Source organism: Sinocyclocheilus rhinocerous, unplaced genomic scaffold, assembly GCF_001515625.1.
Source record: "Sinocyclocheilus rhinocerous isolate Xijiao unplaced genomic scaffold, SAMN03320098_v1.1 scaffold1252, whole genome shotgun sequence".
Classification (NCBI taxonomy): Eukaryota; Metazoa; Chordata; class Actinopteri; order Cypriniformes; family Cyprinidae; genus Sinocyclocheilus; species Sinocyclocheilus rhinocerous.
Window position 1 is genome coordinate 1163919 of NW_015640452.1, and position 18274 is coordinate 1182192.

Consider the following 18274-nt stretch of genomic DNA (forward strand, 5'->3'; position numbering starts at 1 on the left):
TATATATATATATATATATACACATACATATATATATTCTGATCTTGATTTTGTTTTTTTCCATAATGTACATTCATATTCATGTACCTATTCATTTATGATCCACCGTATTGCTGTGCGTTTATACTGAATCTGCTTCATTAAATGAATATTTGCACACACACTTATGTTCACTTAAATACAGTAGATGGATGTTTTTATGCATGAAAATCAAAGTCATTGGACCAACAAACCCATAGCCAGAACCTACTGTAATCAATAATCACAGCTACATCCACCCTTATAAGAGAAAAAGGTTTTCATCCTGCCTTATTCAAATAAGTAAAATTCTTGAAAAACAAATAGTGAAGATCCTAAATATTAGAATTCACTAGACTGGGGATAGCTGATGGTGTCTGGCTCTAGAACAGCTGCCTGTCCATGACCAAATTAAACACTGGAACCAAAGCTAGGCCAAGAATTCCAGCCATTTGTCTCATCAATCACGTGGTCAATTCACATTAGCGAGAAAGCACGGGGTTAAGAGGAGGAGGGAAGAGAAAAGATGTGGAAGCAAAAGGAGGATTCAAAGGTCCTAACATCCTGCAACAGAGAGACAAAGCATCACTAATGTCATCGTTCACGCACAAGTGAATGCTGTAAACGGGAGACGTGCTAGAAGACTCCCTATGCAGGCTTGGCAACACACACAATGGGAGAGAATCTTCACACGAGGCTCAGCCAATTAGATGCAGATCAGAGGATCCAAAACGAACTCCAAATGAACAAATTAGTTTTCAGATTAGCCATTCTGCAATCTTGATAGAGTGAGGTTAGATGCTTAATTCAGTTCAACTCACCTGATTGATCATTATACTCGCTAAAAATCACATCCAAAAGCACAAAGTAAGATTTCAAGCAGGGATGCAAACTTAAATATTAAATGCAAATTCAACTCTTGAGCATTTTGCAAGACATAAAAGGCCTACGTTCATGTCTAGATGTCCCTTTATACATCTCAAGGCCCAGAAGGGTGTGGCTTCTGCCAACAACACATATTGGCGAATCCCCAGACGTCGCAACCAGCACAGATGCTCCAGTTTTTCCAATCCCAGCTGCACAGTAACAGGGTCATACCTAATAACACACTTGAAATACAAAGCAAGTGCTTCAAAATCTACCTTATGAAAACACAGCAAGCCGTCCTCTATGTCCATTAGCTAAAAAGTCACAAAATCGTCCAACATAAATAAAAATTAGGGCTGCACGATTAATCGAATGCGATTGTTATGCGCATTTTGTTAGTAAAGCTGGTTCTGTAATCAGCAGGAAATCATCATCACGTGCTTTCAGATGGAGCAGAATTTACTACACATAGCCGTAGTTCACTGACAATTTACGCAAAAAAAATCGCAGACGATTTTATTGCGTGATTATGAAATCGAAGAAATCGTTCGCGATAATGACAGCTGTTTGCATAGCTTCTCAGTGAACTACGGCTCTGTGAAGTAAATGCTGCTCCATCTGAAAGCATGTGAAAATACCACATTTAATAACATATTTTTACTCCAAAATCACTTCATAACGTCCGAATCGTGATCTCGATTCCATTTCGATTTATCGTGCAGCCCTAATAAAAATAATTCTTAAATTCTTAAAATTAAAGGTTCCAAAAGGTGGTTTTTGTATCGATGCAATAGAAGAACCATTCTGGGTTTCACAAAGAACCTTTCAGTGAAGAGTTCTTAAAAGAACATTTAAATAATCTAAAGAACCTTTTTCCACTATAAAGATCCTTATGTGCATTTGAAATGTTCCATGAATGTAAAGGTTCTTCACAGATGCCAATAAGAACCGTTATTCTTAGGGCTGTCGCGATAACAGCAATATCGCAATACCGCGCTATTGACGAGCAAACCGCAGAGGAATGCAAGAACCGCAGCAACCGCGATTTTTGCGTGTTTTATTTTTTCGTAAGGTTATGCCCTTCTCGTTTTACACTTCATGCATGTGGACTAAATATTAAACAAGTTAGTAATGATAACATAATGTGTACCATGCTGATTTGTACAGAGGCTCCGTAGATTTGCACTAAACCTAAACAGACAGTGAATGAGAGAGAGATCGACTGAGCATGTGCGATTACTTGCGTCTGTCCTCCAGGCAGAGTCATATATATTTGTGAAAATAGGTTGTCATCTCCAAGGAAAGCGAAATCTCTGTCTTAGCATCGACGCATAGCTGGTCAGCTGAGCCTTCTAAAGTGGCGCTCAAAGTTAAAATGATTTCAACAGCGTGTTTCATTACATCTCTTTGAATGAATGAATCAGCGTTTTTGAACGTGTAGTTGAATGACAGTCACGTTCCACCACCTTGTGCATACCGCGCTATTGAGCCACTCAAAATTACCGCAAGGGAAATTCCCTCACCGCGACAGCCCTAGTTATTCTATAAGAGTGTACAAAAGCCATATCAGCCAAGCCTCTCTAATATCACAGCCGTATCCAAGAGGTTAAATATATAGCCAAGGCATAAACTCTAGCTGTGATAAAAGGGGGCAACACTGTCTGCCTCAGGGCACATAGGGAAATGAGGGGCCCTGATTCAGTGACAGTACAGAGATGGATCAGATGCAGTCTTGCTGATGCTACCATTAAATTTAATGAGTAAGGAGAAAGAGGGGTTTCTGCAGTGGACAGAATGGAATCAAAGATGATGATTCTGGTACAGGATAGTCCAGCTGAGGCCCCATTTACACACAGCAGGGAGGTTTGTGTTCATCCAGAGACATAATGCACCACACTACGAATCAATACTGTTGCCCATGCTCTTTTCAAGCAAACCCACAAGCTTTGAACATGGGCCAGGCTGGCAGAAGTGCCTGTGTACACATCACAATGACCTGCAGTTCATCAATGGCAAAGCTGAGCCTAATTTAAGTTCATGCAAACATGGCCTGGAGCTGGTCAGAACTGTTTTCAAATGCAGATCACTTGCCATGCTACACTAAGCCCATTTAATACTGTTAAGGGATGTAGAGGACTGTGATTTGCATCAACAAAGCAACTAGAAGAAATCTATAGATTTAAGAGGATAAAAAAATGTTCATAATATAACATACCGTTCAAAAATTTGGGTTCAGTAAGATTTTTCTAAAATAAATTAATACTTTTATTTGGCAAAGATGCATTAAATTTGTTTGACAGTAGAGACATTTATATATGTATATAAATTACATATATACTGTATATATATATATATATATATATATATATATATAAGAAATGAGCAGCAAATCAGCATATTAATTTTTTTTCTGAACGATCATGTGACACTGGAGTAATAGCTGCTGAAAATTTTTATTGTAATAATATTTTATTTCAAAATATTACTGTTTTACTGTATTTTGATCAAATAAATGCAGCCTTAGTGAGCATCAGAGACTTTCAAAAACAAAATATTTTATCAACCAACCTTTTGAACAATAATATAATGTAATATAATAAAAACAAGTTATATTAAAGTGGTAACACATTGAATGGGTAGATAAAAGCACATTGCAATCCTCCATTACGTGCTTTCCTGTGGGTGCTCTGACATCACTCCATCACTTCCTGTACCCACTTGCTCTTTTCTTATCTTCAAGAATCCAGTACAATCAGAGCAGTCCGTTTGTATGGTGCTGAAAGGTCAAGGCGGAACAGAATTCAGTAGAATAAGTCTGCTAAGGTCAACACCACTTCAGGATCTACATTTGAAAGAGCTCATGAGTCAGCCAAAAGCCATTCTTCCAAACAAAAACAAAGATCCTGGTTTGTACACGTTATGAATAGAATCAAAACTAACCATCACACCCTTTCTAGAGGGCTGCATAGGAGGCAGGCACACCAACCGGCCCTTGAAAATGAGACATTTGGATAGACTGACCACAATTTAGCCAAGAGATCCTAGAGATCCTCCATTGTGTTGGGCCCACAAATGGCACTATCCACGATGAAAAGCGTTTTCAACAATATGTTTGTGAAAAGAGATGATTATATTTTAGAAAATGTTTGTTCATCTCAGGAGGTCAAACTAAATATTTTTTATCTACTTATTTTATATGATGTTTGCAACCCTGTTACTAAATTGGAGACATGAAACAATGATTTGAAGGATTTTGTTAATTTATAGCAAATATTAAACAAAAATAAAATACTCTGCAATGGGTAACAGGATTGAAGTAACTGTTTTCCAAATTTATCCTAAATTCACTCAGCAGAGACAAGTTAGTTTGGGAACAAATGTCGGTTGATCATTGGTGATTTTTTTTTTCTTGCAGTAACTTTGGCAGCAGAATGGAATTATTTAACAATAATGGATAAAATATTTTCTACAATATTGAATGTCAATTCAACCAATTTTATCTGCTGGACAAAGAAAGAAATACCAAAACCTCTTGAGATACGACAGAAAAAATATAATTTGAAGGGAGTCTAGACAAGCTGATTTGATGTGTGTTTATTTTAATAAGACATTTTATCTAAAATGTCTAAGGTATCATTCCAAAGAATTCATCCATTTTCTGCTTTAAAAAAATCTCTACCCATATTATGGAAAGTGCCAGATAGAAGCAGTGTGATCCATGGGTCATGCTGGCTTTAGGTAGCAGCTGAACTCAAGAGTTGCTAGAGACTCCAAAAACAGCACACAGTGGGACAGAGCGGCTGCCCGGGAGCAGCACATACTTTCAGATTCTATTTCCATCTAAACCAAAACAATTAGAAACGCAACACCTTTGCACAGGCTGTGTGGGAAGCTACTTCTTTGGCATCTGGGGAACTGAAAACACCTCAGCTTTTCTTCAAGGCTACTGACATTGATTTCGTTCTCCCCTGATGCCCTTTATCAGTGAATCATGTAACTACAAAAAACAAAACATAACAATATTAAAATATCTCTTTACATTATGGAACCCTGCACAAAACTTTAACCATGTCTAATAATTTTACAAAATTTCCACTAGGTACATGACATCTTGTTCCTCAGACAACTGGTCTAGACACTTAATGCAGAGGGAGAACTCCAACACTTCCCTGCACCTCACTGATGAGGAAAACGACACTTTGTGTAGTAACTGTTCAAGGAAACTTGAGACTGTAAAGTCTTTGCTCATGCATTGGTGGGGCCCCAGGGGCCTGACGTCCTTCTCCCACTGTCCCCTCTCATTAGCACAGAGCTAAAGCAGGCGCTCTGAGGAGATGACCACACTTCTGCAACTCCCTCCGAGACGAGACATGAAGAGGCACTAACTGAGAGGGTGGATGGAGGGAAGCAGCACTGAGGTTTCCTCGAGGAGGGGTTCGAGGGGTTAATGATAGAGTGCCTGTGTGCACACGTGCGCTGGAATGTACGGCAGGCCGCAGGTCTCAGACCTGATGATAACAGGGCAGACGACACACAGGGATGTAATTCAGGCACATCAGAGTCCCGGAGGGGAGACTGGGTCTACTGTTTCCATACATCCCCACATGCTTTCACTTTTCAAATGGAATTACCAATGAAGACGGACTCTGCAGCGAGCGAACAGGAGGATCCGAGGCTTAAAGCAGTGTTATTTGAGATTTTGCTAACGTCTGGGAGGTTTTAAGGGTTGAGTCTGTCCACAGACATTATGTTCCTTTCAAAACACGCATCACATGTCTATGGAAATATTCAGAGTGTTATTAAAAAGTATTATGGAATGTTTAGAAAGAAAAGCCAGTCACGCAGGTGGGATGAGATCATAACTTTGTCAAGTTTGCTGCTATAATATTCTACTTGTGATTCAAAAGAAAATGTAAAGGTCAAGTGTATAAGTGCTCCACTAATGTCATCAAATGAACATAGTTCACAGTTTTCAGGGAAATCAACCTATGATGTGTTTTTTCAGGGAACTCAACACTAAAACAAAGTAGTTATTCTCTAATATAAAAATGAAAAAATATATACAGCAGTCCATCACCTGAGATTTCAATATCTAAACATTACACACATCACCTATATTTATCAAATGTAAAGATATTTTGGCAAACAAACAAAATCATGCAGTCAGCTGTTTTGGTACTAAAGAACGCTTACCTTTGGTTCTGTGGCAGTGCCAAGCTGATTTCTGAATGGAAAAGTTCCTCAATCAATCTGTGGAACAGAAAAGACTAATTAATCCAAGTTAATTAATTCCCTGGCCCATAATTCATTTAGCTAGAAAGGAGAGCTACAAATCAGCCCACTTTAGCCATCAGATCTGCAGGTTAAGAATGCATTATGCAGCTGCTGTACCTGATGTGACAATGCAGCCCTGATGCCATTAGTCAAAGGGAATCAAAGGGAATGACTAATGTGGCCACCGTTCATAAGCAAGCTGATATGACCACAAAGAACGGGGAAAAAGGTTGTTTAATGCAAAATGGTGCTAGTGGTCATGACAGAACCCGAGCTGTTTAAAATGCTTCAAATTATAACCCCAAGATTCAATTAATGCTTAATGCACATAATGCAAGCACAGTAGTTCTTGTAACAAGGTAAAAGCTTTGATGGAATAAAATTTCAATTAAATTGAAAGCAACTAAATGATCAAGTCTCCTCACAAATCTATGAGATCACAAGAAGCAGATGCTGACATGTGGCTGGTTTCTGATTTAAAGCAGGGAAACACATAATATGTCATTAACTCTTTTCATAATTAGGACTTTAAATTAAAATCCATGTATGCTGCTACATGGGGAAAGATTATATTGTGACAAATGAATTAGAAGCAATACATTTAAATGAACAAATATTTACTGTAGTCTCTCAATTAACATGACACAATAAAACTTAAACCATATGTACAATCATTTTACAAAAATTAGAAAAATATATAGAGAGATGATAATCAGCTTGATTTTTTTGTTTTTTTAAATAATTGATTTTCACACGTTTTTCTATTTTGGTCATTGGGTGTTTAATCGTCACCTTGGAATTATAAGGTTCTATCTGCCATTTTTGTCAAAATTGAGTTATTCACATATTCATATTCTGTGATAACTTATTTACATTATGTGATTTTTTTTTTTAAGTTGTGTACATTTCGGGACTGATGTATGAAATAAACTTCTTCCCCATATCACTATATGGAATGCAAAAACTTTGAAGCTCAATATCCCGAAACGGCTCAGAATGCAGATAGAAGTTAAGCTCCCCAAGTTTGTATTTCCAAAAAACAAAATGAGCAAATCAAATCTTAACTACTCACCGATGAGCAGGGGAAGAACACCAATTCACAAACACACTTTCCACACACCCAGTGAAGAAAATCACAACCATTTGCAATTCAAATTCAAGGATCAGCTCTCTGCGGCAGGAAGCCACATAAAGCCTAATGTTATGAGCTAGTTAGATCTCGTTCATACTGACGGAAGGAGAAAAGCCCACTTTAGCCATCAGATCTGGTTAAGAATGCATTATGCAGCTGCTGTACCTGATGTGACAATGCAGCCATGATGCCATTAGTCAAAGGGAATCAAAGGGAATGACTAATGTGGCCACCGTTCATAAGCAAGCTGATATGACCACAAAGAATGGGGAAAAAGGTTGTTTAATGCAAAATGGTGCTAGTGGTCATGACAGAACCCGAGCTGTTTAAAATGCTTCAAATTATAACCCCAAGATTCAATTAATGCTTAATGCACATAATGCAAGCACAGTAGTTCTTGTAACAAGGTAAAAGCTTTGATGGAATAAAATTTCAATTAAATTGAAAGCAACTAAATGATCAAGTCTCCTCACAAATCTATGAGATCACAAGAAGCAGATGCTGACATGTGGCTGGTTTCTGATTTAAAGCAGGGAAACACATAATATGTCATTAACTCTTTTCATAATTAGGACTTTAAATTAAAATCCATGTATGCTGCTACATGGGGAAAGATTATATTGTGACAAATGAATTAGAAGCAATACATTTAAATGAACAAATATTTACTGTAGTCTCTCAATTAACATGACACAATAAAACTTAAACCATATGTACAATCATTTTACAAAAATTAGAAAAATATATAGAGAGATGATAATCAGCTTGATTTTTTTGTTTTTTTAAATAATTGATTTTCACACGTTTTTCTATTTTGGTCATTGGGTGTTTAATCGTCACCTTGGAATTATAAGGTTCTATCTGCCATTTTTGTCAAAATTGAGTTATTCACATATTCATATTCTGTGATAACTTATTTACATTATGTGATTTTTTTTTTTAAGTTGTGTACATTTCGGGACTGATGTATGAAATAAACTTCTTCCCCATATCACTATATGGAATGCAAAAACTTTGAAGCTCAATATCTTGAAACTGCTCAGAATGCAGATAGAACCTTATAATTCCAAGGTGACATACTATCAAATCTCTAAAGAATAGCACACAACATTTGCAAGCTATTACACCATGTGTTCAAAAGTTAACAGTATTTACAAGTTAAAACACTTGTTAAAAAAACAGTGTTGTTTCATGTGCATGAATTACTCAATGTAACAGACATTCAGAAACATAGCATTTTAAGCTTAACAGCTTGACACAGCCAACAACAAATGATGAAAGGATGATTTAAAGGATGAAAATAAGGATGAAAAATAATGCTGAAAATACATTTGCAATCATTTAAATGAACAACCAACCAAAGTAAGTAAATAAATAAAATGGCACAATAAATGTTTTATTGTTGTAGACTTATGCTTTTTTTGGTTTTGTTTAGTTCTTTTGTCAAAAAAAAAAGAAGAAAAAAATGTGGCATGTTGTTATTGGACACTTTTAAATATAGAGGAATATATAAGTTGTATAGGAAGTATAGCATGTCACACTGCAGGACACTTCTGTCACTGCTTGTCATTTCATGCAAATGACCCAATTACTGTAGGCAGGGCTGAAGAGCTAAGGCAACGACCTCAGATATGTTTAAAAGAAATCCTGCATATTCCCTATAAGGTATACTGATGTGTTATATTTAAGACTAAATATTATCAAATGCTAATAACATATTAAATGCTGAAAGAACCTTTAAAAGGGAGTTGTTACCATTAGATAAGCTTTAGTGCCTCACATACTCCAGAAATGAGGTTGAGTCAAATCAACACCACTCCACTATAAATAAACAGTCAATTGTAGTGGTGTGTGTGGGTCAGTGGGTGAGGCTATTTATACATAGAGAGTGGGGTTCAAATGTTTTGATACACTCTCAAACACCCTTCTTCATGTCTGTTACACAGCTGTTCACTAGACAACTGTGCTGGTCGTATATTAACAAAGACTAGCTGCCTGTTAAGCTCCCCAAGTTTGTATTTCCAAAAAACTAAATGAGCAAATCAAATCTTAACTACTCACCGATGAGCAGGGGAAGAACACCAATTCACAAACACACTTTCCACACACCCAGTGAAGAAAATCACAACCATTTGCAATTCAAATTCAAGGATCAGCTCTCTGCGGCAGGAAGCCACATAAAGCCTAATGTTATGAGCTAGTTAGATCTCGTTCATACTGATGGAAGGAGAAACAAATGAGCGATTATCACTGTGACCTCCTCCACATCCTTCTGTCCATGCAGACGAAAACCGATACACTTCCCTTTGCAAATGATGAACAGGTGAGCGAGAGAGAGTATAGTGCAGAGCAGCATGCAGAAGTGTGGGAGCAGTATCGCTTTCTCGCAATGGTTTTCAGTTGGCTACTGATATGTGTTTTTTTTCCTTAAACCGCATAAACACATTTCATTACACCAAATACACAAAATAATGTTCTTTTTAGCAACATCATATGACCCCTTTAAGCCCCACTGATGGTTAGGTTTAGGGGTGAACCTTCGTGATTATTTTTTTTCTAAACATCGTACCTTTTCATATGATACAAATCGTACAAATTTATACAACTTTGCCACAAATGTGCCAAAACGTAAAATAGTAAAAAAATTTCATGAGATTGGTAATACATGAGGGCTGGTTATACCTTACTAATGAGGGGAAAAAAATACCACAAAACATTCTACAGACTGACCATTTAATTAAACTCACAATGTAACACAAATATGTTCAGATGTTGTTGTTGTTGTTTTTTTCATACATAACATTCCAGTAAAGCTGATTATCAAAAAACATAAGCTTGGTTATATCCATCAGTTGTTGATTGGATAGAGGAAGACCAGACAGCAAGCTTGAGGTCAATTTTAAGAAAGGGAGGGGCTTAAATTCTGCATTTTCATGAGGTGAAAAAAAAACATGCGTGGATTGTTTTCATTTCCCGCTGACTTTGAAACAAAAATAGGTAATTGGTAAATACACATAGCCACAGAAGCTTACATCAGGTCCATTTTCTTTTGCAGATGAAGCAGACAGCAATGTGTTTGTTTTATTAATATAAGTGTATCTGTGTGCACGTCTCTGGCCCTACAGCTCTCATTTCAAAGTCAGAGCTGTAAAGAGGAACCTCCGGACAGACACAGATTAAAAGAGGAAAGGAGGGAGCTGCTGACAGCCTCTGACTGCACCGCCAAGGGGTTTAGTGTGTCACCTGTGTCTTCAGCCTCTAGGGCTCCGTTTGGAATTGAAATAATTAACCTGGCAGAGCCAGTGAGCTGCTGGTGGTGTGGAGGGTCACAGCGGAGACTGAGAGTCATTACTAGGTCAGTAGGACTCACAGAAAGAATGGACCAGAGGCCATACTATGGCTTTGATATGTGATGGGTGTTTAACAGTGTAAGCCACTGCACACTCTCTCTGAAGCCCCAGAAAAGAATTACCATCACCCATTCAAGAAAACGCTCTTGAGCATCATTGCTAGGGGAGGTAATTAGAACTCAAGCAGCTCACAAGAGAGAAAATAGAGTACTGCAACAACTGGGTCATGCAAATGGTTGGAGGCAGACATCTTCTATATCGCCTCTCTGCAAGGTCTGGTGTGACTCAGTAGGTTCAAAAGAACAAATAAAGGGAATCTGAGGCAATCTGCTGTTAAGCTGTTATTACAATAAATGATATTTCAGGAAGCAAGTGTCAGAATAGAGAAACTTAAGCAATCCCAAAAACATGATGAGACTAAATATAAACTGTGCTTTAAGGCTTCAGGCGGTGCACCTTTGAGGAATTCTGTCATTAAATAATTAAAAAATGAAGCCCGTTCTTAGATAGGTTACTCTATGACAAACCAGAGGGCAGAATAACTCATTGGCCGAATAACTCATTAGCAGAATAACTCATTATAACTTATTAGTTTGCTAAGGAAACCTTCACTATTACTCATACTTATTTTTGAAAACCCACAACCCTACATAATAAACACAAAATGTCTGACCTATATTAACATTTAAAAGTTTAAGGTCAGTAAGATTTTTTATTATTGAAAAAAAAGGGCATTTTTATTCCACAAAGAGATGCATTAAATTGATCAAAAGTGATAGTAAAGATATATATAACGTTACAAAAGATTTTCGAATAAATGCTGCTTGAACTTTCTATTCATCGAAGAATCCTGAAACATTTTCAAAAAATAAATAAATAAATAAAATAAAATATGAAGCTGTTTTCAACTGCTGAACTGGGTGCTTCAATTGTTTTCAACACTGATAAGAAGAAATGTTTCTTGAGCAGCAAATCAGCATATCAAAATGATTTCTGAAGGATCACGGGACACTGAAGACTGGAGCAATGGTGCTGAAAATTCAGCTTTGCTTTCACAGAAATGAATTAAAATTTGAAATATATTCAAATAGAAAAGAGTTATTTTACATTTTAATATTTATCAATATTACTGTTTTACTGTCCACCTTTTGAACTTCTGAATGGTGCTTTAATTATTTTTTTGTTAACAATCAGACTTACGGCTTTAGTCTGGTGGGTGATAAAACATGCAAAAATATCCCATAAACTTTCACTTAAGGAGGCACCATATCTAGATACCAGAATAGCTTTGAGAATCCAGTGTGGACTGTTTTAACTTGGGCCTATAAGTAACCACCCAAATACCCAAGCAACCACATCAACACACGAAAAACAACACTTTTACATAAACATGTATGCACTTGGCAAAAAAATTGCTGAACAGTAAATGGTGGCCGCACCTTAGATGTGGCTTCTCTTGCTTTTGCAGAGAATGCAAGTATCTTATATTAACCACCAACATAGCACATTATGTGACTCTTGTAAAGAGTGTGAAATGGCTCTAGTCACATATGAGACCCACATGAAGTAACAAGGAAAGTACAGGGTCCATTTAGACCCCCAAATTACTCTGGCCAGTGACACAGATGAACATACACATTCAAAAATATGACTCAACCACCACCCACTACGACCTCCAACAAGTCTCACACAAAAGCCTCTCTGTGTGCTTTGAGTAGCTCAATTCCCATGACCACATGTCTTTTCTACACAGAGTATCCTAAACTGGGCCACATGGACAGCAAGACAGTCACCCCACCTTCCCTGTGCTTTAACAAAACCGGGTGGGGTGCTTAGTGTTAGCATGGCCACTGATGAAAATAGCATCAGTCAATAAGGATATGAAAGAGACAATCGCTTCTACATTAGGATCATTGCAGGAAAACACAGCAACAAGAAAGAATGGTGTTAAAATGGAGCTGGTGGAGAAACGAGACAAAGCAGGAACAATATTGGTTGCAGCCATTTCCTCCTATACAAAAATAGAACTGTATCCAGTGGCTGAAGTGATGTTATAGAGAAACTAGCCAGCATGTACAGACGAGAAGAGCTGCTAATGGACACCAGCAGAATGTTTCATTTTTTCAGAGTAGAAAAAATTCAAATGCAAATGTCAGAAATGTAAAGACTCCATCACCAACAGGGATCTCTTCCTGTTTTTCACTCTGGGTGGGACAGTAAGCATGAGAAGATACCTCATCCATATCGATCTCTCTGCAGGCTGTTGGCCTTTCCCGGAAATGATGCAGCTCTGTACACTGGCATCTGCCAGCAGACATGGAATGATGGTATGAGGCATTATTCCACATCATCTCTCATATTTAGCCTGTTACAATAGTAGATAACCTACAAATATGCCACCACTGAAACTAAGCACAAAGAGATCTGCAGATTCAAACATAATGAATGTCTGTAATTTACAAGTTCATCAATTAAGAACGTCCATTAGAGATTTTTTTTATTTTTATTTAAAAATAACAGTCAACATTTGATATTTAATTATAAATGTATATATATCATTTATATATCATTTTATACATCAATTTTGATATCGCTTCATCCCCAGCAACACATATAAAAAAATCATGATGATTTAGCAATGAAAATGAAAGCAAAGCAAGCTATTCTATATTAGGGAATGCCTTAGGCGTGAGTCTGATGAAGAGCCATCATATGAACTCCAACAGACCTGCTTTGAAATTCTATCCCATATCCAGGAGGAGGGAGCACAAATCCATGAGCCATCTCCACTTTCAAACCGCAGCAGTAGTCTTTATCTCATTTAGTCACACAATGGTGTGTGTATGTGCATGTCTGGGATTAATCGCAGAGGAGCTGATTGGTTTCTGCACACCGTAATTGGTGCCACTGGAGGGTGAGAGTCACAGTGATCCATTTCAGAACACACACACATGATGAGTATTAAGCAGCATGCAATAGTAGAAATGTTACAACAGCATCTCTGAGCCATATGACAACAGAAAGGATGGAGCAATGCCACTTTGGTCCAGAACTCTCTAAGAGAATAAATACATAATGTGTACTTTAAACGAATAGTTTACCTAAAAATGTACTCACCCTCAGGCAACCCAAAATGTAGATGAGCTTGTTTCTTCATCGAAACAGATTTTGAGAAATTTACTTCACTTGTTCTCCAATGGATCCTCTGTAGTGAATGGGTGCCGTCAGAATGAGAGTCCAAACAGCTGATAAAACATCACAATAATCCACTAGTAATCCACACGATTCCAGTCCATCAATTAACGTGTTAAAAACAGAACCATCAAGGTTTTTCTAACTTAAAACAAATATAGCAAATATGTTGGTGGGTTTTGATGTGAGAAGACAACAGGGGATGTACTTTTTTTTTTCCTGGAGGAAGCATAATTATGGATTAGGAACTTGTGTTGGCCAGAAGCAATAGTTTAAAGTTAAAATTCCATAATGATTAAAATAATTAATTTAATCAGCTGTTTGAACACTCATACTGACGGCACCCATTAACTACAGAGGATCCACTGGTAAGCAAGTGATGTAATGGCAAATTTCTCCAAATTTGAGCAAATTTTCATTTTGGGGTGAACTATTCTTTTAAGGCTCTGTGGTTGCAGTGCATTATGGGATTATTTTATCTGCAAAAGATACATGCTTTAAAATGCACACTGAGAGCGCACACATGATGCCCTAAAATGCTGTACACACAGGCAGCTCACTAGGTGTGATAGAGGATAAAAGAAGAACCTTTTCAGTGTGAAACCATCAAACTCCTGTTCATTTTTGACAACAGTAAATTACTAGGTTTGCTGATCTACAGTGTGACTGAAACTGAACTGCCATTATTACATTTAAGGTTCTTACAAGGATAGGATATCCAATGCCATATTCTGTCTAACAATAGTATGCTTGATCCAACTATAATATGACAATGCACACCTCTAGGGCCTGATACACCTTCCCTTACTAAACACATTAAGGCTTTCTGCCCCAACATGCAATTTCTCCATTACAACATTCAGACAGTTTGGAAATTTCTTCTGAACTTTCACTTTAATCTTAAACCTTTCTGGCAGTTTCCAGAGAGCTTCCACAGAATGACCCTTTTGACTGACAGAACAAGCAAAATAAAATTTTTCTGTCAATAAACAGAAGTTACGTAAAGGTGTCAATCTGAGCAAACGTCAATAATTTCCCATGGAGATCCAGGAAGATTTGCCTCTCCTTTACCTCAGTGCTGGACGGTTCAGAGGGAAAAACAGCTGGGATGCAATTATGTCTCTCGCCTTGCATTACGACAGCTGTTCCAGGCATGTCATAACACAATCAAATGATTTTCTGTGCTCGCTGCTCAGTAAGGAGTTCACTCTTAGAGCTGGATATATAGAGGATAATGTTACACCCAGTGCTGTGAAACTTTGAATTATGAGAGAAGATAAAGTCTCAAACTACTGTCAAGCTACCCTTTTGAAAAGTAGTTAAAAATAAATAAAATAGCTTAATAGATTGCATCGGTATAGAGGCAAAACAATAAGAATGTCAATTATCAAATTAAACTGTCACAGCTGGATACATATATGACACACAAATGATAAAACTAGAAAGCATTCATTTGAACAACAGTGACAAACAGCAGCATTTTACAAAATATCTTATGAGTAAAAGTCCAACTTTCAACTAAAAATTCTAATTAAGCATTTTGAACACATTCATTCATATGAACTGTCCAAACGAACCAATTCACTAAAACTCTTTTTTCTCTTGATCACTCTATTTCAGACAAATTAAAACAAAACTGCCACAATCTCTATATTTTTATTCACATTTCTTGGACAAGAGTTTGAACTTAACCAGCCGACAGTGCTCTCAGATATTAAGCCAGTAAAACAAATGTTGTAATTAACCAATAAACAGAGAGCTGGGAGGAAGACCATAAACCTGCATCCTGATCTCCATCCTCTCATTCTTCCCCAAGTCCACCACACAGGGAACAGAGCAGAACACTTGGCACGCCGGGAAGCAACAACATTGGACGAGTGAACCAAAAGGAAATGAGGTTAGATTTTCCAAGCACGGATTTCGACATTATATTAAAGGGTTAGTTCACCCAAAAATGAAAATTAGCCCATAAATTACTCACCCTCAAGTCATCCTAGGTGTATATGACGAATATAGACGAATCCAGTCTCCGCGTTCGTCACTTCTGAGCGGCGCATGCGCAAAGCCGACCTCATAGGTCATCCTCCCGGAGCTGCTTCTGTGTACAACTGTTGGCGCAAGCTACATTAAAGTGATTATTAAGTTTTGTATATGAATATTTTTCTTACAAAAACGCATTGATTCGCTACAGGAGGCCTTTCTTCACTCCCCAGAGCCGTGTGAGACACTTTTTTTATGGATGGGCGCTTTTTATTTAACTTCTTTTGGACTGATGCATGCAACACCCGCTGAGTGCCATTAAACAGCTTGAAAGATCAAAGACAATTTTTAAAATAACTCCGACTGGATTCGTCTATATTCGTCATATACACCTAGGATGACTTGAGGGTGAGTAATTTATGGGCTAATTTTCATTTTTGGGTGAACTAACCCTTTAACTCACCAGAAAGTTATTCATACTCTTTTCTATTCAAACTCTTTTCTTTTTACTATCTGGCTTTAAGTGTACAGTTTTACTGCTGAGAGATTACCACATTTTATGAATCATCTATAAAAACCAATAACAAACTGGGTTGCATGGCTACATCCACGTAAAGACCTCAGAGATTCAACCACATACAGGTCAAGACAGAACAACTTGTGACGCTCAGATTGCACTGACAAGGCCACGCAGAGATTTGATTGAGCTGAGATTCGGGAACACAGATAACTATGCAGCAATCGTGCCGTCAGAGACACGTCTGCCACTATTTGAGCTGACAGAAGGACAGCACAGGCCGTGATAGCTGATGCTCTTTCATGCGAACTCTACCCGCATTGTCACTACCTAATGCACACTTCCCCGAACACACTTGGCTGCCTTACAAGAGTAGGTCAGGACTGATGCAGAGGCATTAACAGCGGGTCACTAGTAAGATGCTACTTTGGTCATGCTGAATAAAAACATCACAGTAACTCTTGCTAATATCTAAAACATCCTAAAAATGACCCACTCTCTTCTTGTTGTGTTAGATAACTCACTAGAGTCCAACACTTACACTCTCATGCAAATGTTACTTATATATAAATAAATAAATATATATAGTAACTTATATATTAGTAATTTATAAGTATATATACAGTACTGTACACACACACACACACACACACATATGTATATATATATATATACATACTAACATATATTCTTTTTTTCACTCTCTTTGGTTGTAATTTGTGCTCCTTCAACATTTAATAAAACAATGAATCTAGGGTAGAAAGAGAGGGGATTTAAATATTATTAATCAAATAAATAGAATAGAAAAAAGAATAAACAGAAATGTATTAATATTATTATTATTATTATTATTCCATGCATTTTGGCCAAGCAACAATTAAATAAAGCTTAGAACAGTTATAAGTGAGGGTTATACATGATAGTTGGTTATACACTACCATTCAAAAGTTTATATTTTTAAAGAAATTAATACTTTTATTCAGCAAGGATGCATTAAACTGATCAAAAGTGACAGTATAAACATTTATAATTTCACAAAAGATTTCTATTTTAAAGAAATGCTGTTGTTTTGAATTTTTCATTCGCCAAAGAATCCTGAAAAAAAAGTATCATGGTTTCCACTAAATATTTAGCAGCACAACTTTTTCCAACACTGATAATAATAAGAAATATTTATTGAGCAGCAAATCAGCATATTAGAATGATTTCTGAAGGATCATGTGACACTGAATACTTGAGTAATGACTAGAAGACAGGGAAAAAATTACATTTTAAAACATTAAAATTAAAAAATGGTCATTTTAAAATGTAATATTTCACAATATTACTGTTTTTATTTTATTTTTGATCTAATAGATGCAGCCTTGGTGAGCCTGAGATTTCTTTCAAAAACATAAAAACCCCATCCCAAACATTTGAATGGTATACAGTGTATGTTAAGGTGATAGTTACTACAGATCATATTCGTGCAGTTCCAGAGTGTGTAACACAGCTGAGTGCCACTGGCTCAAAACCTGGTTGCCAATTAGGGTTGGGTATCGTTAGGGTTTTTTCCGATACCGGTGCCAAATCAATACTTTTAAAATGGTCTAAACGGTGCCTGAACCAATACTTACAAAAATAAAACAAAATAAAATTACCCAAAATAGGATGCATTGGCTATTATTGAGCGCTATAAACACATTTAATGTCTGTTTCATTCATACTGGACGCCAGAGGGCGCCCTGGCGCAGAAACTCCACATATGCATCACAGAAGGAATAGAACTCAGGAAATCCCTAATATGGACATGCATTGCTATTGCTGTAACTGAGTAAACAGAAGATATAAACGTTTTGAATGATAAAACAAAGACAATAAACACTCGACTGCGACATTGTATAGTTTATCTGTATTATTCAAGCCATCTTTGGTATTTTCATCATAATTAAGTATATTTATAAT

General features: G+C 36.9%; 1 protein-coding gene across 3 annotated transcripts in view; it reads right to left on the bottom strand.

Annotated features, from left to right (window-relative positions):
- The window catches only part of raph1a (Ras association (RalGDS/AF-6) and pleckstrin homology domains 1a), a 75963-nt gene that overhangs the window by 44740 nt on the left and 12949 nt on the right, over positions 1-18274 (bottom strand). For all 3 annotated transcript variants that reach the window (XM_016568970.1, XM_016568969.1, XM_016568968.1), the window contains exon 2: positions 6079-6135. The gene's annotated coding sequence lies outside the window, so the exon portion shown is untranslated. The remainder of the gene's footprint in view (positions 1-6078; positions 6136-18274) is intronic.